Below are 24,117 nucleotides of genomic sequence, written 5' to 3' on the forward strand. Positions count from 1 at the left end.
TTGAGATCAGCTCCTATGTTGAAACTTTGTGGGTGATTGGTCAAGGGTGGGCTGAGAAAAAAGGGGGGTCCCAAAACGTGTTTTTTCGATGTTGCTTTCCATAGGAAACTTTAGACAAGGCTACAGATCGAACAGGTTAACGGAATTACCCCAAATTTGGCAAGGAGAAGGGTCTTGGTCTAGAAAGCATGCTTTCTTTTATTTGGTGTTAATCCGTTCAGTAGTTTTTGAGAAATATCGAAATTTACAGTTCTCGATATTTTGGAATTCTGACATCTGATTGGCTGAGGCGTTATGAGCACAAGCTTGCTGCTCGGTGCGAGCGGTTGCAACTAGGAAGCGTTGGCGGCCATTTTGTGATTCCGTTAAAGCAAGTAAGGGGAAAAAAGGGAGAAAAAGTGGGAAAGAGGAGGGTAGCAGCACTGTGAGGTTTGTAGGGTGGGTAGGATGTCCTATAGAGGTAGTGTGAAGCGAAGTATTAACCCCTACTGGTGTGAAAGTGCTGTTTTGCCCACTGTGAGATGGTGCTGAGGTGAGGTGCCGGTACACTCTGGGATGAAACCAGGTGCTTAAACTGTGAGCTGAGTGGTCTGTAGCATACTGACAGAACCAAAGTAGTTACCCTTACCGTTGTGAAAGTGCTGTTTTGTGTAGAGTGAGATGGTGCAGAGATGAAGTACCGCTAAACTTGGAGATTAGACAGTGTGCCTAAACTGTGAGCTGAGTGCTGTAAACTGATGTGCTGTAGGCGGTGTAGCATACTGGCCGAAGTGAAGTATTTACCACTACCGATGTAAAAGTGCTGTTTTGCCCAGTGTGAGATGGTGCGGAGGTGAGGTGCCGGTACACTCTGGGATGAAAGTGTGTGCCTAAGCTGTGAGTCGAGTGCTCTGTAGTATACTGGCAGAAGCGAAGTATTTACCCAACCGGGTGTGAAAGTGCTGTTTTGTCTAGAGTGAGATGGTGCAGAGGTGAGGTACCGCTAAACTCTCGGATGAAACTGTACGTCTAAACTGTGAGCTGAGTGCTGTAAAGTGATGTGCTCTGGGCGCTGTAGCATAGTAGGTGCTGTAGCATATCTGTGCAGATGGTGTTAGTATGCGTTTAGTGTATAGCGGGAGTGGGAGGCAAAGTACTTAGTGGTACCAGTAATGAAGACTCGGGGATGAAACTGTGAGTGTAAGTTGTGAGTTTATTGCTGTGAAGTGATGTGCTGTGGGCGCAGTAGGATACTGGCCGCTGTAGCATACCTGTGTAAGTAGTGTTAGTGTGTGTTTATTCTATACAGGGAGTGTGAAACGAACTACTCATCCCTATTGGTCTGAAGAGTCGAATGTAGTGTTTTAGGAAGCGAATAAAGGAATAATTATTAAGAATTTAATACAGAATGTTGCAAGGCCAGAGAAGGAAAATGGTAAAATGAGTTGTGTCTAAGAAAGTGGTTGTGTGTAATAAAGGGATGGAGTTTGAAAATTATATAGAAATTGTCTTTATTTAAGTGCCATAATTGGAACCACTGGTGCAAGAGCTAAGGTATCCAGCTGATGCAAAGTTGAACCACTTCTGCTGTATTCAAATGTAAGCTCCGGCATCGGTGAATTGTATATAACATGTTACAGTTGCATGTGAAATAAATAATAGCTATTACACTTGAATGACTCTACATTCTATAAAGAAAATAAAGGTTGGATACGATTACCACATGTATCGTTTAAGAAAAGAAATAAATAAAAATTAAATTGCAAAATGTAGTCATCAAACTTTTTATATACCATGGCAGTGCTTTTTTGTAACAGAAAATTATCAACAGTAGAATAGTTAACAATCTGTTGTACAGTAGATTCAATGCGGTGCGTGTCAGAATTGGTACTAGTTCATTAGAACTTTGAGGATGAATACAAACATTTCGCTTCTGAGAAGCATATTCAGTACCTTTGTAGTCAAACTGTACATTATTGTTTTCAGCTGTTTCAAAAAAACAATCTTGTGTAGAGAGCTAAGGCATCGAGCTTAGACAAACTCCAATCGCTTCTGCTGTAGTCAATCAAAGCTCCTGCATCAGTGAAATGCATATTATATGTTGCAGTTCTATGTGACCTACAGAAAAGCTATTAGACATGAATAAATACATTGTATAATGAAAATAAAGGTAGTTTACGATTACCACACTGTGCCAACCAGTTCCTAAACAAAGTCGTTTTTTTACATTTTTATCGTGAGGTTCTGAGCAGAGGCTGACTTTCAGTAAAATTGTGTGGAAGGGCTTTGTGAATAACAGGCAGGCAGAGAGATGTATGCACAAAGAATAAACGTGCTTTCCAAATGGGTGTCGGGTTTAGGTTAAATTTGGAAGTAAATAGCTTATTTACATAGGCCATACATCACTGATTCCTGGTTAGACTGGATATGTAAGGGGCAATAATGAGGATAGAGTTCAAATGTCTAAGTATACTTAGAAAGTTATTATATCAAAGTAGTAGGATTGAAGTGTATTATAAACAATTTAAAGGAAAAAGTAAAAAAAGATGGAAAAAAATCTATTCAAGAATAATGTGAGTTTCTTACAAGTCTTAGAGATTCCAGTCCTGAAGTTCTCCAGCGGCTTGAGGTGCGTAATGTTCCAAGAGGCTATTGTTGCCATTGTGTGAGAAAAGGGAAGTGATCAAATTCATACCCTTGAAGGGACTGTAATTTTCCTCGAATGTTGGAGCGGTCATTTGAATGGGCAGGCAATCTGCAATGTTGTGAAAGGTCGCACATTGCAGGAGATCTTTTGTGGCTTCGCAAGAATCCCATTCCGCTGCGATTCCTTCTTACATTGCACTTGCCATTGCTCCACTGCCAGAACAATCCCGTTCATGGTTTTCAAGATACTCCATTACCTGCTGGATATCTGGAGCGATTGTTGAGATGTTGGCAAGGCATACATCCATTCCATTCATAAATGTTATGTTGTAGCTAGCTCCGATAATAGATAGAGGCAGGTAGCCGAAAGGTTTTTCTGTTTTTTTACTGTATTGATGTAGCTTGGCTTAGAGTCGTATTTTGTCTGACGTAGTTGTTGCCATGGAGAGCGTAGCCATTTCTAGAAGTAGAATTAGTAGTAGGATGGCCGCAAAGAGGGCGGGAATTATGGGCACTGTTCCTGTTATTCCAGAGATGATCGAAAGAATGTCTGAATGTAGTCTGGTATTAAAAGAAGAACAGTTTGCCAGCTCACATTCCGTAGGAGTGTATGTTATTGAGAAGCAGATAACTGTTGTTAGAAAGCTGTGTGAATGTTGGTGTGATTGTGAGAGTTGCTGTCCTTTTAAGAAAGGACGCAAGATTGGCGGTTGTAAGCTTAGAAGCACCGTGTTGTTGGACATTCTTGGATTGTAATGAATGACTGCCATTGTGGTTGCACTATTTATCTGTGAGAAAAACTTTTGTATGCTCTTTAAGACAGCGATATGTAAATGGAATAAACCACTGCTGGTGAATAAACGCACTACCTTATATAATGACATTCAACATGACAAACAACATGTGCACGTAGCAGACAGAATGACACTACATACTGTGGGAACCGTGGCTAGCCATGTATACAAACTAAACATGGCATGGCACCTCTGCCTCACTATGCAGAATGTGGGGAGAAATGAGAGCAAAGTATGGGCGAAGGTGGCAAGTAATTCTCGATTATAAAAGTATATAATGCAAAGTCTTGAGTGGATGTGCCATGTCAACATACACTGATAGTCTATTTAGTGAAGTGGACAGTGGACGCAACCATGATAGTACAGTCAGTAGGGAAGATTACGGAATGGTAGCGCGTACGTCCCTCCCCACAAATGTTTAGGGAAGTGTGCTGGCCGGGCATATGCTAAGCTAGATTAGGGGTATGAATAAAAGGCATGTTTCTTTGGGTGTGGTTCTCTTCCAGATTGGCGAACGTGTATGTCAGGTCAGCGCAGCTTACACGGCCATGCTGCTGATGCTGTGAGCGAAGGTGGCTGCGTGAATGATGCTCTCAGCGTGCTGGTACATAGAAACCATCATGGCCGCTGCAACGCATATATGCCCCACAGTTCACCTTTCAACACTGCTGTTTGTGAAAGAGGGCCCACCCACGTGCTGGTGGAAGGTCCTGGGCCTAGGTCTGCGAGCTCGGAAGGCTTCTGAGATTAGCCCTGGCTACAGCGATAAAGGCACACAGCGCCCAGCCTGAGGCCCAGGAGCGTGGAGTGCTCTGTATATTAGTAACACAGTAGTCCGACAGTGGAACAGTGTTTTTGATACCATAGTGGGCGATGCTAGAACTGTATCTGAGAGTGGAGATGAAGATACTCCTTTCGACCAGGTGCAAACAACTCTGGGTCCCAACCGTGGAAAGTGTCTCTTGATCCCACAATGGACGATCTTAGAACTGCATCTGAGAGTGGAGATGAAGGTACTCCCTTCGGCCAGCTGCAACCAACTCTGGAACGGTGTCTTGATTCCATAGTGGATGATGTCCGATAATACCTGCTGCTTGCTTTTCAAAGAACTCCCTCCGTTGAGGTGCATCACACTCTGAGCTTCGGTAGCTAACTGCTGTAGTTCATTATTGGGCTTTGTTGACTGTAGTTTGCTGGACTATAGCGTTGTACAGCAGGTCCAAACAATGAAACGGGGTCTTGATTCTATGATTGAGGATGTCAGAAGTTAAAGTCTGTGATGATTTCGGTGTACCCCCTCTGATCAGGTGCAACCAACTCTAGGTCAGAACAGTGGAACAGTGTCTTGATACCACAATAAACGATGTTAGAACTGAATCTGAGAGTGGAGATGGAGGTACTCCCTTTGACCAGCTGCAACCAACTCTGGGTCCCAACAGTGGAACAGTGTCTTGATCCCATAACCGATGATGTTAGAACTGCATCTGTGAGTGGAGATGAAGGTACTCCCTTTGATAAGGTAGAACCAACTCTAGCTTCCAACAGTGGAACAGTGTCTTGATTCCACAATGGAGGATGTCCGATATTATATTCTGCTTGATTTTTACAGAACTCCTTCCGTTGAGGTGGATTAGACTCTGTGCTTCTGTAGTTAACTGCTGCACATGATTATTAGGTGTGGTTTATTGCAGTTGCTGGAGTACACAGCGGTACAGCATGTTCGAATAGTGAAACGAGGTCTTAATTCTATGATTGAGGATGTCAGAAGTTAAAGTGTGTGATGATTTTTGTGTATAGCTTCTGATGAGGCGCAACCAACTCTAGGTCCCAACAGTGGAACGGTGTCTTGAACACACAATGGACGATGTCCAATATTACCTGTTGCTGGTTTTTCACAGAACTCCGTCTGTTGAGGTTCATCAGATTCTCTGCTTCTGTAGTTAAGTGCTGCACATGGTTATTGGGCTTAGTTGACTGGTATTGCTGGAATACACAGCAATAGAGCAGGTCCAAACTGTGAAATGGGGTCTTAAATATATGATTGAGGATGTTAGAAGTTAAAGTCTGTGATGATTTCTGTGTACTCCCTCTGATGAGGTGCAAGCAACTCTAGGTCCAAACAGTGGTGTGTTGATCCCACAATGGATGATGTTAGAAGTGTATCTGAGAGTGGAGATGGAGGTATTCCCTTCTACCAGCTGCAACCAACTCTAGGTTTCAAAAGTAGAACGGTATGTTGACTCCACAATGGACGATGTTAGAACTGCATTTGAGAGTGGAGATGAAGGTACTCTCTTCGATCAGGTTAATCCAACTCTAGGTCCCAACTGTGGAACGGTGTCTTGATCCCACAATGGATGATGTCCGATATTACCTGCTGCTTGCTTTTCTCTGAAGTTCGTGTGTTGAGGTGCATTACAGTCTGTGCTTCCATAGGTAAATGCTGCACATGATTATTGGGCTTGGTTGACAGTAGTCGGTGAAGTATACTGTGGTACTGCAGGTGCAAACAGTGAAATGGGGTCTTGATTCTATGATTGAGGATGTCATAAGTTAAAGTCTGTGATGATTTTTGTGTACACCCTCTGATTAGGTGCAACCAACTCTGTGCTTCCGAATCCAACGGTATGTAGCTGTGAGTTGTGAATGACCACTGGATTTGGTGTAGACTGAGGCTCGCAGGGTTCACAATTTAGATTGCGTGGTGACTGTTTAGTTACAGAATCCAATAGTTAAGTAAATAGAACGTCTATTGAAACATAAACTAGTATACTTGCTTCAAGAAGTTTTTTATATCAGTTATAGGTTTAGTGAAATGACCAAATTCATCTTGCAAGGCAAAAGGAGCAGTGAATAGTGTAGACTGTGGAGAGATGAAATCCCAATTCGAATTGTTTTGATGTATTCATTGTAGAGTTCTCCGTAATTTATGTTGTTTTATTTTGTAAAGAGGGAGTGAGAAAAAGCATTGATGGTTGTATGTATGAGTACTGCTTTTAATTCAGATCAAGTTGCTGTTGTAGATGATGCAGTCCTGTAAGAGAAGAGATTGCTGTGGTGTGCTCTGTCTGTAACACTTATACGCATCATTGCAGGCTTCGCACACCTTTTCTTTGCTTTGTGAATTGCAAAATGTAGAGCTCAAGTCAATGCCACATGGCTGTGTGCCCTTGCTGAACGCTCTCTCTGGCCTATACTGTAGACTTCAGTGTTCACATTTGACATTGAGACGGTATTGTAGATGTGGCAGTCATGTCGGAAAAGACATTGCTTCAGTGTGCTCTGTCTGCACCACTCATACGCATCATTGCGGGCTCTGCACACTTTTTGTTTGCTTTGTGTATTGCAAAATGTAGAGTTCAAGTCAATGCCACTTGGCTGTGGGCCCTTGCTGAATGCTCTCTCTGGCCTATACTGTAGGTTTCAGTGTCCACATTTGACATTGAGTTGGTGTTATAGCTGTCCTGTAGGAAAAGACATTGCTCCAGTGCGCTCTGTCTGCACCACTGATATGCATCATTGCAGGATCTGCACATGTTTTTTTTTTCTTGTATTGCAAACTGTAGAGCTCAAGTTAATGCCAGGTGGCTGTGGGCTCTTGCTGACTGCTCTCTCTGGCCTACACTGTAGACAGCAGTGTTCACAATTCAGATGGAGTCGCTATTGTAGATTAGGTAGTTCTGTAGGAAAAGACGTTGCTCCAGTGTGCTCTGTTTGCACCACTCATACGCATCATTGTAGGCTCTGTACACGTTTTTTTTGCTTCATGTATTGCAAACTATAGAGCTCAAGTCAGTGCCACAGGGCTGTGGGCTCTTGCTGACTGCTCTCTCTGGCCTACATTGCAGACAGCAGTGTTCACAATTCAGATGGAGTCGCCATTGTAGATTAGGTAGTTCTGTAGGAAAAGATATTGCTCCAGTGTGCTCTGTCTGTACCATTCATACACATCATTGTAGGCTCTGTACACCTTTTTTGATTCGTGTATTGCAAACTGTTGAGCTCAAGTCAATGCCACATGGCTGTGGGCCCTTGCTGAACGCTCTCTCTGCCCTATACTGCCGACTTCTGTGCCCACATTTGACATTAAGTCGGTATTGTAGATAATGCAGTCCTGTAGGAAAAGACATTGCTCCAGTGCGCTCTGTCTGCACCACTCATATGCATCATTGCAGGCTCTGCACACTTTTATTTTGGTTTGTGTATTGCAAACTGTAGAGCTCAAGTGAATGTCAAGTGGCTTTGGGCCCTTGTGACCGCTGACTCTGGCCTACACTACAGACAGCAGTGTTCATAATTCAGATTGAGTCGATATTGCAGATGATGCAGTGTTGATGGCAACAGATATTGCTCCTAATACGGCCTGTCTACAGCACACAATATTGGTTGCTGTTCACATGCTGAATGCTTTTGATGTGGTTATGTGAGTGCACTAGAACTGATGGAGGGTTTATGATATCATCTTTTTGTGTATTACTTCAGATCTATTGATTGTGTGTCAGTATACCACAAGGTGTTGTTCTTTTACCTTGGAATTATTTCTGTATTATTTCACATCCACCGTCCCTACCTTACTGCAGCATAAATTATTGATTATTTTAATATTGAATCTCTGTGTGTGATCCAATGATTACTGTTGTAGTTGATGCTACCAGCAACCATTCCCTTAAGTCTGGTTTACAATTACGGCACACAAATCCAGCACAGACGTCACTGGATATGTCACCATGGTAATAACAAGCATTGGAAATGCAATAGGTCTCGCAGCATTAGAGTTAGTGCTTTTAGAATTGTTTATGGTTTTTTTTTGTAAATCTTTATCAATGCTAAAGAATTACAAATAAAAAAGCCATAAACAATTCTAAAAGCTGTAACTCAAATGCTCTGAGACCTATTGCACTGTGTGAGGGTGAGGGGTTGAGGGGTTGAGGGTGAGTGAGGGTGAGGGTGTGTGAGGGTGAGTGAGGGTGAGTGAGGGTGAGTGAGGGGTTGAGGGTGAGTGAGGGGTTGAGGGTGAGTGAGAGTGAGGGTGAGTGAGGGTGAAGGTGAGTGAGGGTGAGTGTGAGTTAGGGTGAGGGTTTGTGGGTGGGTGAGGGTGAGGGTGAGGGTTTGAGGGTGAGTGAGGATGAGTGAGTGTGAGTGAGGGGTTGAGGGTGAGTGAGGGTGAGTGAGGGTGAGTGAGGGTGAGTGAGGGTGAGTGAGGGTGAGTGAGAGTGAGGGTGAGTGAGGGGTTGAGGGTGAGGCGTTGAGGGTGAGTGAGTGAGGGTGAGGTGTTGAGGGTGAGGTATTGAGGGTGAGGGGTTGAGGGTGAGGTGGTGAGGGGTTGAGGATGAGGTGTTGAGGGTGAGTGAGGTTGAGGGTGGTTGAGTGAGGATGAGTGAGAGTGAGGGTGAGTGACGTGTTGAGGGTGAGGTGTTGAGGGTGAGTGAGTGAGGGTGAGGGTTTGAGGGTGAGTGAGGGCGAGTGAGTGTGAGGTGTTGAGGGTGAGCGAGGCTGAGTGAGAGTGAGGGTGTCGAGAGAGAGAGAGAGAGAGAGAGAGAGAGAGAGAGAGAGAGAGAGAGAGAGAGAGAGAACAAAAAACACAAGTGATAAAAAAAAGTAAGCCATGCACGAGTGATTAACGAATGCTGATATTTTTAAGCCCACAGCACATGTTACTTTGCCTAATGGGAGTATATAAAAAATTGACAGAGTGCGCAAACCACAGAGTTAATGGCCAATAAAAATAAATCCAAGAGCGAGCCGTGCACGAGTGAATAAGTACTGCTGATATTTTTAAGCACACATCTAATGGTACTTTGCCCAGTGGTAGAATAAAAAACAAATTGACAGAGTGTGCAAACCACAGTGTCAATGGGCAATAAGAAAGCAGGAGCAAAACTCCGAACTGTACTCTATTACCTGTCAGCCTCCTAAACACAATGTTTTGTGCGCAAATGATTCTGGAGGGATGTATGGTAATTAGCATTTCCTGTTCACGGCTGGGGCAAAAATTCCTGTAGATGATCGATTCTTGCTCTACACATTTTCTTCTCATTTAATACATAAAAAAAAAGAGAGAGAAGTCCACTGTGTCGTAGCCCATCACCCCCCAAAAAATGAACAGCAAACAATAACTACCAGATGGGAGAATTAATATATTCGTCCAGGCCACAAGCAGCAAGGAATCCAGGCGCCTGAGCTGAGTGTGCACCACGTATGTTCCTCGCTTGCATCACCCACCAGAAGGATTTCACAAGTGCTGCAAAACCAGTAGGCATAGAAACAAATGGAGAGGGAGGGGGTGGGCTGCCTACTGATGCGTGTGGCAAGAGATGGAGAGTGAGAGCAATTAGGGGGGAGGAGAAGTGAGGCCAGAGCGAGGCTGATGCCTTTGATGATGGAATGCGAGCTCCCAGAAGCTGTGCTAATGGAATTAACGTCTAGACTAATGGTACATTAGTACAACTGTAACAAGCGCTATTTAAAATGGAATTCTTTTTAATAAGGCAGAGTTATGTACGTAGCACATACATAATGTTTAGCAACTATTCTGTCTGCATCAAGAACGGATGGTGAGGCAGACGTAACGTAGAGTTACTTGTGCATGTGCTTAAACTGGTGGTTTCTTTTATCCTCTCCTGATTTGTCAAAAGTAACCTGAAGCAGCTGACAACTCCCTGCGGCGCTGTCGGAGGAAATGCAGTCGCATCACAGACCAGCGAACAGTCTGTGTACTTAGCAGGCAGTGTTGTGGGAGCAGTTGCAGAGGTGGGTGATGGTGCGGCGCTAGGCTAACTGTAGTGGCTAGAAGAAAAATATGCATGAAGGGCTGGGGAGGGCGGCCATCTGCACGCTGCGTCCCATCAAAGAGGAATGTACCATATAACATGGGCCGTACCAATGCAAGGGGGAGCTCCCGCGCTACCAGATCCGCACTTACATTGAGCTAATTAAGTTAACCCCATAGTAGTTAGTATCGTGGCCCCCAGTTCCTCTTCTTTCGACCATGTCCGCGCGGGAGTTGCAATTGCTGCCAACTTGCTATTATCCAGGTGTCCGCCTTAAAACCGGTCCTCGATTGTGACTTTAAGACTGGAGAATTGCATTGTGGGAGCTGTAGTCTAGTCGCACTTCCATTAGACCGATTCCGCAGAATGCAATGCTCTTTAGTGGAAAATCCCCGGGCTAGACACGTAGCTCCCAGATCCTGTCTGGCAGTGTTTGGTACAGCAGAGCGCCTCAATGCCGTTTGGTGTAGGCGCTTGACAAGCACATTAAACTCTACATGGGAGTGGCTGTGCCAGATTATTTTGCACTGTTTGAGAGTTTGCCGAGGGGCATCTCCCGTGCCTTTATATGACAGCCCACTGATCCCACATTAGTAGAGGGCACACCAAGGTCTGACTTCAGTCCTTGCTAGGGCATTGGGAATGTGTGTTTTATACGTGTTTGCTGATTGGAAGAGAAGAACGCGCGCGCACAATGGGCACGTGACGATTTTTTGGTGGTTGGTGACAAGCGCGAGTGCCTAGAAGCGCTTTTAGCTGCATGTGGTGCTTTAAACAGAAAATACAAACTTTACAGGAAAAACAGGGTAGGACCAGGCAGGGGGGATTTATTATCACAAAGATTAGCCACTACCTAGGTTTACCCAATTCCCTCATCATCAACTTCATGCATGCAGATGATCCTAATTGCTGCTCCGATCGGAGGGGGTGGCCCACTGCTACGTTTGTTTGGTGGAGGCGAGGGACAGAAAATAAAAATGTTAAACAAGTGAAAGGATCGGAGACACGGCGACACGGCGGGTAAAATAAACAACAAAAAACAAGACGGAGGGAAGAGAGGGGAGGGGGGAGGAGAAATGCGACACGGCGGGAAGGGGAGGGGGCGGAGCGGGTCAAATAAACAAACAAGCCGGAGGGAAGAGAGGGGAGGGGGGAGGAGAAATGCGGCACGGCGGGAAGGGGAGGGGGCGGAGCGGGTAAACAAAGACGGACGTGCACGCGCTTTTAAGCTCAATGCGCATGCGCATTGAGCTTAAAAGTCACGGGCACTGCAAGGAATCGCCACGATTCCTTGCAGTGTGGATAAAGAGTGGATAAGTCCCAATACTCTCGCCTTGCTCGATGCGCATGCGCATCGACAGGCGAGACCTAAAAAGGAGTTGAGCATACGTGCCCGTATCCACTTCCACTATCTACCTGTGTCCGTGTGTTCATTATGTATGCCTGATACTGTCTCTGGGATGTACTATATTACAAACTGTTCTTCAATACCTGTGGTATTGAAGAACAGTTTGGTAATGTAACTTTTAGGTGTATGGGTATCATAGGTGGAAGGCTACTTTACAGAGAATTAATATTGATGAAAATGATGGTTGCATGTTGTGTGTAGTGTAAGATATGTGTATATTGCAAAATGTTTTGAACAAAGCTCTCTAAGCAGAAGAGGTGTGTCTCATGAAATGCAGTACAGATATTGACAAAATGGGTGTCGTTTTGGAACTGTTACAATGGGAAATGTTATAAACTAATGAAAGGCTTTTTTTTAATGGTTACATATCTCCATAGAGCAAGCGCTGTTTACAAAACCCAGTTTTCTACTGGTATCAACTTAATTTCTCAATGTATGTTCGGTGAGTGTCAGGGGGTTGATACAGATAAAAGCTGTCTGTAGCAGGGCATATGTTTAGGAACTGGCATTTACTATTTTGGATATCTTTGAACAGTTGTATAGAGATTGAACACCTTACTTAATTATGGTTCCCCTTTTATCTGTTGGCTATTGTTAATGTGCTAGGCAACATGTAAAGGGCATAGTACAGGGTAAATGTTGCACATAATGCTTGCTTTCTACACCTAATGGAGTTGTATCTGTGTAGACACTAATGTTGTCTGATATCCTCCTGTGCTATTTTGTACTTATCATCAGGCCTCTAATGCCTTAGTAATTTAAAAAGAAATGTGCTGGGAAAATGAACCTTGGATGATGTCATCAGTGATATCTTCCCTACCGACTCCATCACTGGAGCCCGGAACTATATTTAATTGGGAGCCGGCACGCTGCCCCACTCACCAGGCTGATTTTGGCCCTGGGGATTTCATCCCTTGGTGGCCCAGCACCTTTTTAAATGGGGGAAAGAGGCACACAGTCTACCTCTCTGGGCCAATATCACCCCCAAGAACTCTTTTACCTGTGGCCCCAGCTAATTACTAAAGAGGGAGGGGGGCACACAGCCCCCCGAACCAATTTCGGTCCTGGGGACCCCACTCTGCAGGCCCACACAACAAATGGTGGGTGGCCTGGTGAGTGGCTACCCACCATGTCCTTTCGGAACGCAGGGGTTCCCCAAGGCCCCAACCGACTCCGTACATCCAGCGGAGTTGGCATTGTTCCAACCCGCATAGCAGCTACAAATACTGATCCTTATGGGTGGAAGCAATATGCAGATCCTGAGTCCCAAGATGGCCGCCACTTACTGAACAGATTTACACCAAAATACAACAAGAAATCTTTCTGGACCAATATGTAGCTTTTTGCCAAATTTGGTTTAATTCCATTGGTTTCGATACCCCTGCCATGCAGTGTTGTCATCAATGATGTTGCATTGATGTTATTAATGGTTTCATAGAATATGTCATGACTGATATAATATGTGGGGTAATTAGCAATTCATGGTGAGGGCGAGAGTTTCAGTTAACTTAGGGCAGAGGTCTTCAAACTTTTTGATTCCGAGACCCCCTTGTAAAACCTTTTTAGGCGTAAGGACCCCCTTACGACAAAAGTTTCTAGAAACTGGTACTCCTCATCATCAACTTTTGACAACCATAAATGCGCCTGTTAGACCTCATCACATCCCTCCATCATTCATCCACCCACACTTTCACACATCCATCCATCCACCCTTTCATCCTTCCATCCATACATCCATCCTTCATCCATCCACCCTTTCATCCTTCCATCCATACATCCATCCTTTACCCATCCACCCTTTCTTCCATCCACCCATCATTCATCCACCCACCTTTTCACACATCCATCATCATTCATCCATGCAACCTTTTATCCATTCATACATCCATCCACCCTTTCATCTTCCCATCCATACATCCATCCTTCATCCATCCACTCTTTCATCCTCCCATCCATCATCCATCCACCCTTTGATCCATACATCCATCCACCCACCCTTTCATCCATCCATCTACCCATCATTCATCCCCCCACCTTTTCACACATCCGTCCATCCATACATCCGTCATCCCTTTCATCCTTCCATCCATACATCTATCCTTCATCCATCCACCCTTTCATCCATCCATTCACCCATCTTTTTACACATCCTCCCATCCATCATTCATCCATCCACCCTTTCATTCATCCATTCACTCATCATTCATCCACCCATAATTCATCCACCCACCTTTTCACACATCCATCCATACACCCATCCTTTACCCATCCACCCTTCCTTCCATCCACCCATCATTCATCCACCCACCTTTTCACACATCCATCATTCATCCAAGCCTTTTATCCATTCATACATCCAGGGCTCGAGTTGGGATACCACGCAGGGTGGATGGCGTCCCCCCACTTATTTTACCGGGAGCTCGATAACTGGAGAAAATGGAGCCACACATTCACTCTTTGGACTCTCTGGGGCGAGATCGGAGCTCATTCAGAACGCTGCTCACGCGCTGGCTTCTCTGATGTAATCGCATCTAAGGGGTGAGCGAGGGGAGGCAATGAGTCTGATTGTGCAAGCCACCTTTCGTGACATCACTTCCTGTCGTGACGTCAGCGTCCCCCACTTCTTTTTTTTTTTAGGACTTGTGACCTGCATACATTCATCCACCCTTCCATCCTCCGATCCATACATCCATCCTTCATCCATCCACCCTTTCATCCTTCCATCCATACATCCATCATTCATCCATCCACCCTTTCATCCATCCATTCACCCATCATTCATCCATCTTTTTACACATGCATCCATCATTCATCCATCCACCCTTTCATCCGTCCATCCTTCATCCGCCCATCCTTCATCCGTCCATCCTTCATCCGTCCAATCTTCATCCGTCCACCCTTTCATTCTTCCATCCATACATCTATCCTTCACCAATCTACCCTTCATCCATCCACCCTTTCATCCTTCCATCCATACATCCATCATTCATCCATCCACCCTTTCATCCATCCATTCACCCTTCATTCATCCACCCATCTTTTTACACATCCATCCATCCATCCATCTATCAATCATTCATCCATCCACCCTTTCATCCATCCATCCTTCATCCGTCCACCCTTTCATTCTTCCTTCCATCCATACATCTATCCTTCACCAATCTATCCTTCATCCATCCACCCTTTCATCCTACCATCCATACATCCATCATTCATCCATTCACCCTTTCATTCATCCATCCACTCCTCATTCATCCACCCACCTTTTCACACATCCATCCATCCTTCAGCCTTTCATCCATCCACATCCATCCATCCACATCCATCCATCCTTCAGCCTTACATCCATCCATCCACCCATCATTCATCCACCCACCTTTTCTGTGCCTCTCATAGGGGGGCGGGGGATCAGTATCTCTCTGCGTCGTCGTCCTTCTTTCCCGCTCACGGGAGGGCATCTCTGTGCCTCCCTGCTGGGGGCGGGGGACGTGTCACGGGACCCACAGATCCAGGTGCGCAACATCCATTGAACTCAAAGGGCTACACTACAGCCACTCCCCCAGCCCCCCCCCCTGCCCAGCTCCCCCCAGCTCGTGTATGTGAGCCCGCCTGTAACAGCTTCAGGGACACACACACAGTCACACCCAAGTACTTGAAAGGTCTTTAAAAGACCTTTTTACTTGTTAATGAGGCGTTGATGTTTTTCACACCTCAGTGCAAATTAGTCCTCCGCTGTGAGCACCCTCAGCCCAATGCCAGGAACTCTGCAGAATCTGCGACCCCCTTCCCAGGACTCCACGACCCCCCTGGGGGTCGCGCCCCAGAGATTGAAGACCGCTGACTTAGGGTATGAGTTATAGTTACTTCCTATAATGGTGAATTTCAGATAAAAACGACATGTTTCAACAGACATTTTCACCTAACTATAATGTTCTTTTAATCTTTGTTTTTCTCAGTGAATTTCTCAGTTTTTTTAATGCAAATAAATATATTATTACCATACCTAATTATGATGCCACTTTAACCTTTGTTTTTTTCACTAAATTTCTAGTTTTTTTAAACATAAAGTAATATTTTATTATAATCTGGTCCTGAGCTGTCAAATTATTGAATTGATAGAAAACTGTAAAAAAATCTGATATTTCTTACACTCCTGTTTTTCTATAAAACTGAATCTCAGCTCAGGAGCCTGAGCAAATGCTACCCCAAAATATGGAAGTAGCCAGGCCTTATGACCTTTATATTTAGCTTGCTGGACTAGTGATGCTTGCCCAAAGTGAAACGTATCCTGCTTCAAGATTCCAGTGGCTATTTTGCAGGATTGAAGCGCACATCAAAAACACACATGGAAGTCATGTTTCTTGCCAACCTTCACTGACTTGATTTCTGTGGCTCTACATTATGCGATATTGTTGACTGTCTGAATGTCCACAAAAATTACTTGTGGCTGTGAGCTTTCCTTGGCATGTAAAGTGGAATGCTGTGAGTACAGGACACTGTTGGGTCTCCCTGAAAATCTGGGCGTATGCAGTGAGTGATTAATTTTATAATCAATTTATTTTAGCCCTATTATTTTTCTCTTGCTCAGGAATGCCCACTAAGTACAGGTCTGAGTGATTAGAATGATTTTCTAGGTCTTCTTCTTGGTTGGCTTCAAATAATGTGTTCCTGTAGTGCAAGATTCCAACATAGCATTGATGTTCTCCTTTTTCTGAACCTGTAGCCACTCTTAATTTAATAATTATGTTCCCTTGTATGCCTTATTAGAACAAGTTCCTTCCTTTGAAGAATGAAATATTTAGATGCCATGCCATTTTTAATAACAAAATGGGCACTGATTAATTTGGAACTCAAAACCACTTGTTAAGAATACCATGCACCCAGTGTGCATTTCAAGTCACTCACTTGCACCCACACAGCCGGCTAGCTACAAATTCTATACTCATTTGTATCCACTGTTATAAGAGCAGCGAATAAATTCAAAGATGTCTCCATTAGACACACCCCTGAAGACCATGTTGTGGATCTGTATTATTGTATGAAATATGGACAATACACAGAAGACTGAAGAATAACCAAAATTTAGTTAACTCCTCACTCATTCTCCAAACTATAAACCTCAACAATAACATACATTTTGTGATATAAGAGAAACAAGACAATATAACCACTTTGGAATGCTCTCAACACAGACTGATCTGTCCAAAAATGATGACTTGTGCTACGAACACCTTTTCCCTGTGTACATGCACACAATCACCAACTGGTCTGACCCAGTACTTACTGTATACCACTGCCACATACAGCACTCCAATCTACAGACATCTCAAGTACTTCACTGTCCGAGTGAATATGATTCTAGAACACAGCATACTAATAGCCTTCTGGAGACAAAAATGAGGCCCAGTAATACTAAGGTACATTCAAGGGCTTGACTAGCTGGAGAATGACTTATTTCTTCATTATGGCAGACCTATTAATATCCACCAATGAATTAAAGCCCCTCACTTGTTTGCCAGCTTGAGAGCTTCATTCCACTAGCTCTGCAGAGGCCCTCTCCTCTACTCTGAGGCATCACCTTATCATGAGCCAAGATCAACCTCTTTGCATTATCAGAAGACGACTTTGATGAGAAATAAAGCATCCTCCCTACCAGCCTGTACAACAAGTGGCATATGTACAAGGACTTATCACCGCCAAACATCACTTTTTAAGACAACTGGTAGCATTAAGTCCTTCAGCTTATTTACGTGGCTTAACGCTGCCTTATAAAAAAGGCCCCTTTTCATGCTACGCTTAACGTAAAAGGGGCGGGCAATGGGTGTTTCGGTGGGCATTCCGTTGCAACGCCCATTGATTTTGACTTTGCCCTTTATTTACAAGGTGGCACAAATATGGGGCAGTGCCAAAATTAAGACCAAAAATAGCCTGGTTTTAACATGGCAAAACCAGGAGACATGATTAATTTGTTCTCGTTTTTGCAGTTTCTACATGTGCTGCATTGTGCGGCACACATAGAAACAGCAAATCGCCATGAACGATTGATTATGTACAGGAAGGTGTCCCTTCCTGCAAATAAACATGCATTTCAAAAATGACGAATTACAACTTCTATGTGAGCTGCACAATGAAACACACTTAGGAGTTACAAATCCCCATTCTGGATTGTTAATGTGCAGGAAGGAACACCTTCCTGCACATAAACAATCATTTCCCCCAACGCAGACACCCCTCCACTATGGCACAAGGATGACTGTATTGGCGCAAGGCAGCTTAATTTAGTGCCAACAATAGAGGAAATGCAGGAGTGCACCATATCATTGTACATACAGAGCATCCATGAGTTTTTATGCAGACGGAGTATAGCTTCAACAATTTAGAGGTAACCCGCGCTCCGCCAGTTCATTGTGCATATGCCTCCAAGTACTGTTATGGAAAAGAAAACCATACCGTGCTTGCATTTTCTCCGCTCATACTTATTAATCCTCTTCTTTCTATGATACCAAAATCCACCTGCTCATTGTGACCCTATCCAAAACATTGACATCATTGTTATGTTATGTTATGTAAAACAATTTATACCGCGCACGTACACCGAGACGGTTTCTTGGCGCTCAAAACAGACATAACAAACTGAGGCAGGGAGCATTACTCAAAGGCCAGCTTAAAAAGGTGAGTTTTCAGGGTTTTACGGAACAAATCATAAGTGGGGCAGTGACGAAAGAGCACAGGAAGGGAATTCCAAAAGGTGGGGCCAAGAAAGGAGAACCGGAGGCCACCGTGTTTTTTCGGCGAATCGGTGGAATGCAAAGAAGATTGTCAGCAGATGATCGAAGGTTACGGGATGGAAGGTATCGCCTGAGTTTGGAGGAAATGAACTCGAGGGCGTGATTGTGAAGGGACTTGAATACGGTGCAGCCAAGTTTAAAGGAGCACCGTTTGGCCACAGGGAGACAATGAAGATTCTTCAGGAGAGGGGAAACATGCTGGTGTTTAGGTTGACGATACACCAGGCGGGCCGCCTGGTTCTGGATTAGCTGAAGTTTTTGAAGCTGGTAGGCGGGGATACCCGCATACAAGATATTAGAAAAGTCTAACCGGGAAATAACCAGGGCCAAGATGGTGAGAATGAGTGCCTCTCTGGTTAAGAATCTACAGATCTTGCGAAACCTGCGCAGCTGGAAGAAGCAGGATGATGTGACTGCGGAGATCTGAGATTTCATGGATAAATCCTCCGAGATTATCACTCCGAGACTTTTCACGGTACTGACTGGACGGGGGGGGGGCGCCAAGGGAAGATGGCCAAAAGTTGTCATTCCAGGGGTTAGTGGAGCCGCCCACCAGAACGAGTTCCGTTTTGGACGGATTCAACTTAAGTTGGCTGTGAGCCATCCAATCAGAAATATGTAACATTGTAGTTTGGATGTTAAGGCCGGAGGTAGGGGAAGTGTCCAGGGGAAAGATCAATTGCAGATCATCTGAATAATTGTAAATGGTGGCGGGGGAGTGACGGAGGGACGCCAGAAGTGGTTGCATATATAAATTAAAGAGAAGCGGGGAGAGGGCTGAACCTTGGGGGACACCACAGGTGAGGGGAGAGAAAGGGGCGGAAAAAGTAGAGAGGTGAACAGCCTGGGAGCGGCCGTGTAGGAAAGAGCGAACCCACTCAAGGGCGGTCCCACGGATGCCGGCGTTGTTGACACGGTCGATCAAGATGGTGTGATCGACCGTGTCAAAAGCCGCCGACAGATCTAGCAAGACAAGAGCCTGGGGGATGTTATTGTCGGCGCCAGTTCTAAGAGTGTCCATCACTGCAGCAATCACCATCTCTGTGGAATGTAGTGGGCGAAAGCCAGCCTGATGAGGATCCAAGAAAGAGGAAGTTTCCATAAAGGAGCTGAGGCACTTGGTAACATATGTCTCCAAGATCTTTCCCAAAAAGGGGAGGAGAGAGATAGGTCGGTAGTTACTCATCACAAGAGGGTCTGCGCTAGGCTTCTTCAGGATGGGTAACACAATGGCCTGCTTAAAAGCCTCAGGAACAACCCCTGATGTCAGCGAAGAGTTGAGAAGAGCCAGAGCAGGATCAGGGCAACGCCCAAAGATTTCTTTAAAGATGTGAGGAGGGCAGCAATCCCTGGGGGAGCCAGAGCTAACTTTGTGGAGGAGGCTATGAAATTCCGTGGTAGAAATGGGAGGGAAGGTATTGAAGATCTGAGCATTCTCAGAAGGGAGAGGGAAAGAGTTGGGGGAAGAAGGCGGGAGAATGTTATTTTTAATAGTAGAAATCTTGTCTAGAAAAAATGAGTTGAGCTCATCGCACAGAGCCTGGGTGGGAGCAGGCGGGAGGGTGATACGATCAGGGAGGGAGAGCTCATTGACGATAGAGAAGATATCCTTAACTTTTGAAGCCGACTCCAGGATCCTGCATGAAAAGTAGGAGGTCTTGGCCTCAAGGATAGAAGATTTGTATTTATTTAATAGAGTAATGAATTCGATCTTGAGTACGGGGTCGTACTTCTGGCGCCAGCGGCGTTCAGCCTGGCGAAGGGCCAGCTTATCAAGTTTGAGCTGGTCCGAAAACCAACGCTGGGCGTCGTGGGGGCGAGAGATTTTAATGGGCTTTGAAGGGGCTACAACATCAACAGCTGCCTTCAGCCAACGTTCGAGAGTAGAAGCTTGGAGGGAGACAGATTCAAGAACAGGAGGGGTTGAAGCTGCCAGGAGCGAATGGAGAGTAGTCATGTTGGCATTCTTCCAATTACGGGCCATGGTGCCAGCAGGGCGCAGAGGATGATGAAAACTGGGCAGGTTGACCGAAAAGGAAACAAGATAATGATCGGACCAGGTGCAGGGGGTAACCAGGGGGGGCGAAGAGTCAAGGTTGGCCAACCAGACCTGGTCAAGTATGTGGCCCTTGCAATGAGTGGGAGTGAAGATCAGCTGCTGATAATTGAGGCTGGTAAGAGTTTCTGTAAACAGTTCTGACAGTCGGCTCTCTTGGGGATCAGAGGGCCAATAATTAAAATCACCCAAAATAAGAATTTTTGAGTGGTTTATGAGGAGCTGGGAAAGGAGTTCCCCAACTGACAAAGCAAAGGAAGGCATATAAGTGGGGGGTCTGTACATGACAACACAGGCAAGAGAGGTGGAGGGTGAACGAAGTAAAATGACAAGGGTTTGGGAGTGAGGGATAGGGGTGCAATCTAGCATAGAAAAGGCGTGTTCTTTGCGGATGATAGCAGCAACCCCGACACCAGCTTGCCCTCCAGGGCGATTGACATGCAGGATGTAGTAGCCGATGGGGAGAGCGGCGAGAATATTGGGTACAGAGTCTTCCGTCAGCCAGGTCTCTGACAGGAAGAGAATGTCTGCCTTAGTGTCATCTAATAGGTGGAAAATCTCGAGTTGGTGTTTCACCATAGAGCGCGTATTAAGGTAAAGGATATTGAGGGTAGTGATAGAGGGAGTGGGGGAAAGGAAATCAGAAGAAGCGGGAACAGGCGAGGAAGGCGGGGAAGGAAGCGCCGAGCAGGGAGAGTTAGAGATACTGCAGTCATCAGCCCTCCTGACGGCCTCAGGGGGCAGCGGAACAGGGTGTTGTAGAGAGCATAGGTCCGCTGAAGAGTAGCGGAGCGTGGGGGCAGAGTGACATACCGCTGGGCGCGACCCGGCGCGGACGGGCGCAGACGGGCGCAGACGGGCGCAGACGGGCGCAGACGGGCAGGACTTAGGCTTGACTTCGGCGCGACGTCGGCGCTCCCGCTGCGCTCGTCCGCTGCGCTTCCGCCATTCCGGCATTATATGTGGGCGGGGCGTTTAACCACTAGCCCGCTGACCTGCACTGTGTAAGGCAGGGCGGAAGTGGGGAAATGAGGCGGGTCAAAGGCGCTCTGCAAGCGACCCTCCGCACAAGCGGCACTCAGCCGAGGCGGACCGGGGTCTGGAGCGTGATTAAATCAGGTAGGCAGCACTCGCTAAGCGCGAGAATGGTGAAGCACTGAAGCGTGGTAGAATTACAAAACACAATTTTAAAACACACGAAGCAAATGTAAAAAAAGCGGAGAGCCGCTTTGAAAGCTCTTAGTCAGCTTAGCAAGTTTAATAAAATGAGGCGAGTAGTCTGCACAGCCTGGGTCGCTGTGCCTGTCATTCTTAGCTATTTATATACAACTACTTTTACTTTTTGGACACAGTGCTGAAGTCTTTGTCCATTAACCGGCAAGCTATTCACCCCCTTCAATTTCCTCCTCAGATCAAATAATTTTTTGTCATTCACTTTCATCCCCACTCCAGGAACTAGTACATGATAACTATAACAACCTCATCAAAAACTGAGAACAGTGGTAAGGGGTGGAGTTAATTCAGCTTAAGAAGTCATTTACCTCTAACTAAAATATACCATTGTACTTACACCACCATTTCTATGTGTGGGTGTCCACCATGTTCTCAAGAAATGCATGCGACATTTCTATTGGTCCTCGTGACCTGGTCCAGGACTTTCTCCCACACTGAAAGTACTAGCTCTTTCCATTTGCCATGAACAACTTGGCTGATGCAGCCATGAATTCTCTTACCAAACCACTGGCATAAAAAACTTTGCTTGAGATAAACATCCTTTATGCCATTGATGAATGGCCTACTATTCTGTGACGTTTGATACCTTATCATCTCTGACCGCTTGGGTGAACTGACTTTACATGGCCACCTGCACACATGAATCGCTTGCTGATGCTTACGGTGCGATCATTACAGGGAGAATAGAGGCAGAAAAGCCTGGTGTACGGTAGGGTAATCCCCACGAGTAGAATAAAAAAATGTTAAATTGCGCCCGCCAGCACAAGGGAGAACCTTCAGTGTCAATGCGCTTTACCAAACCAAATGGATCAAAACTAAAGTAAACTAAACTACTGTTTAAATGAACTGCGACCACCAAAATACCATGATAGCTGCTGACACATAAGAGATAGAAATAGCATGTAAAAAGGGCACTGGCAGAGTGGAGTGACAAAAGTAGTGACTGGAAAAAAGGAGGTAATCTAGCAGGTGGAACGCAAAGTTGGGAGAATTACAATGGGCACACACCAAGTTAGAAAAGGAAAAATGTATCTCAAGAGGACAAAACTCAATAAAGCAAGCTCTTTGGCGAGGGTGATGAAACATGACATACCCACTGTGAATTCACCCAAAACTCTCTCTAGGAACCTCTTTGGTGGTGGCAACACGTTTTCATAAACTTATATATGCACATAGTCACCTTGGGAAAGAGTGGCCGAATGCGGTCTAGGAGCCTGGGCAATATCCATGCCAAAGGCCTTAACATATTCATAGCAATTGATCCCACCTGAACTCTTCAGTCATTCTAGCACTCATTTAAATACATAATCGACCTTCATCCAAGGCAAGACCGTCACTCTATTATATCCCTTTGTCCAATAATCTTGGTGCACTCAAAGGTTCAACAGCATCATTGTAGATTTTGAAACTTCAAGGAGACATAAAAAAACATGCTCACTGTCGAAGGGCGGTTTTTACACCAGCTTAATTTGAGCAGGGGTGCTCTATCTAAAATAAGGAAATAAACGTGTGAGAGGCAGGAACTGAATCAGGATTGTTTACAATGTATTTGAAGACACAATTCTAAACGATAATGTCAAGAGACACTTAATTATAAAGCTACTTGGTTTTAGCAAAGACCAAGTGGTAAAGACATATTTTAAAATGGTGAGCAAAACCATGCAATTGCAATGAGGCTTAAAATCATAATAATGCAAAGATAGAAATATGTAATGAAATACAATGAATAATGTGCAACCTTAAACAAGAATTCTAAATATGAGAACAACGGATAACCAGGGATCACACAGCACGTGAATCAAGTAGTTTCACGGTGCAAGGTGGTCCGTTAAGGGGACTGTGGGCAGCTCTTTTATATAGATTTAATGAGGAAGAGCTTGACAAGTCTGTCACATGACAGGTGTTTGATGTCAATCATACCACAATTTTTACATTTATCAGAACTGATATATGTCACTTTTTTATAAGAAAGTGGAAGATTACAAAGGGTTATAGGTCATGTTCTCACGCCAAGTTGCTTGTCTTTAGTTACTTGAAGCTAGCAAAAATACAACAATATTGAAGAAATTGAAACATTGCACCTGGCCCCCACCTCAGTGCACCACGTGTGTTCCTCTTAGCTCGAGATGTTCCCTGTTTTTGTGGTCAGTGAGAAAAGAACAGCCCTCCGGGTACAACAAAGGAGTGGGGGCTCGGTGAGTTTGTTTACCAAGAAGATGGAGGTGGGGCTGCTGTCCTTTGCAGAAGAGATGTGTTGTGATTTTATCAGAGAGGCATAGGGCCAACTGTGTTTAGACAATAATTGAAAACAGTACGGTCAATTTAACAGATTCTTATATGCTGGCTGGTGGAGCCATATGAGGGTCTCATGCTTCAGGTGTGGGGCAGTATTGGCCTAAGGCATTTTATATGGTAAAACAGGACCCTGCTTCATCACCCATGC

The sequence above is a fragment of the Lissotriton vulgaris genome, chromosome 4_1 (assembly GCF_964263255.1).
Source record: "Lissotriton vulgaris chromosome 4_1, aLisVul1.2, whole genome shotgun sequence".
Classification (NCBI taxonomy): Eukaryota; Metazoa; Chordata; class Amphibia; order Caudata; family Salamandridae; genus Lissotriton; species Lissotriton vulgaris.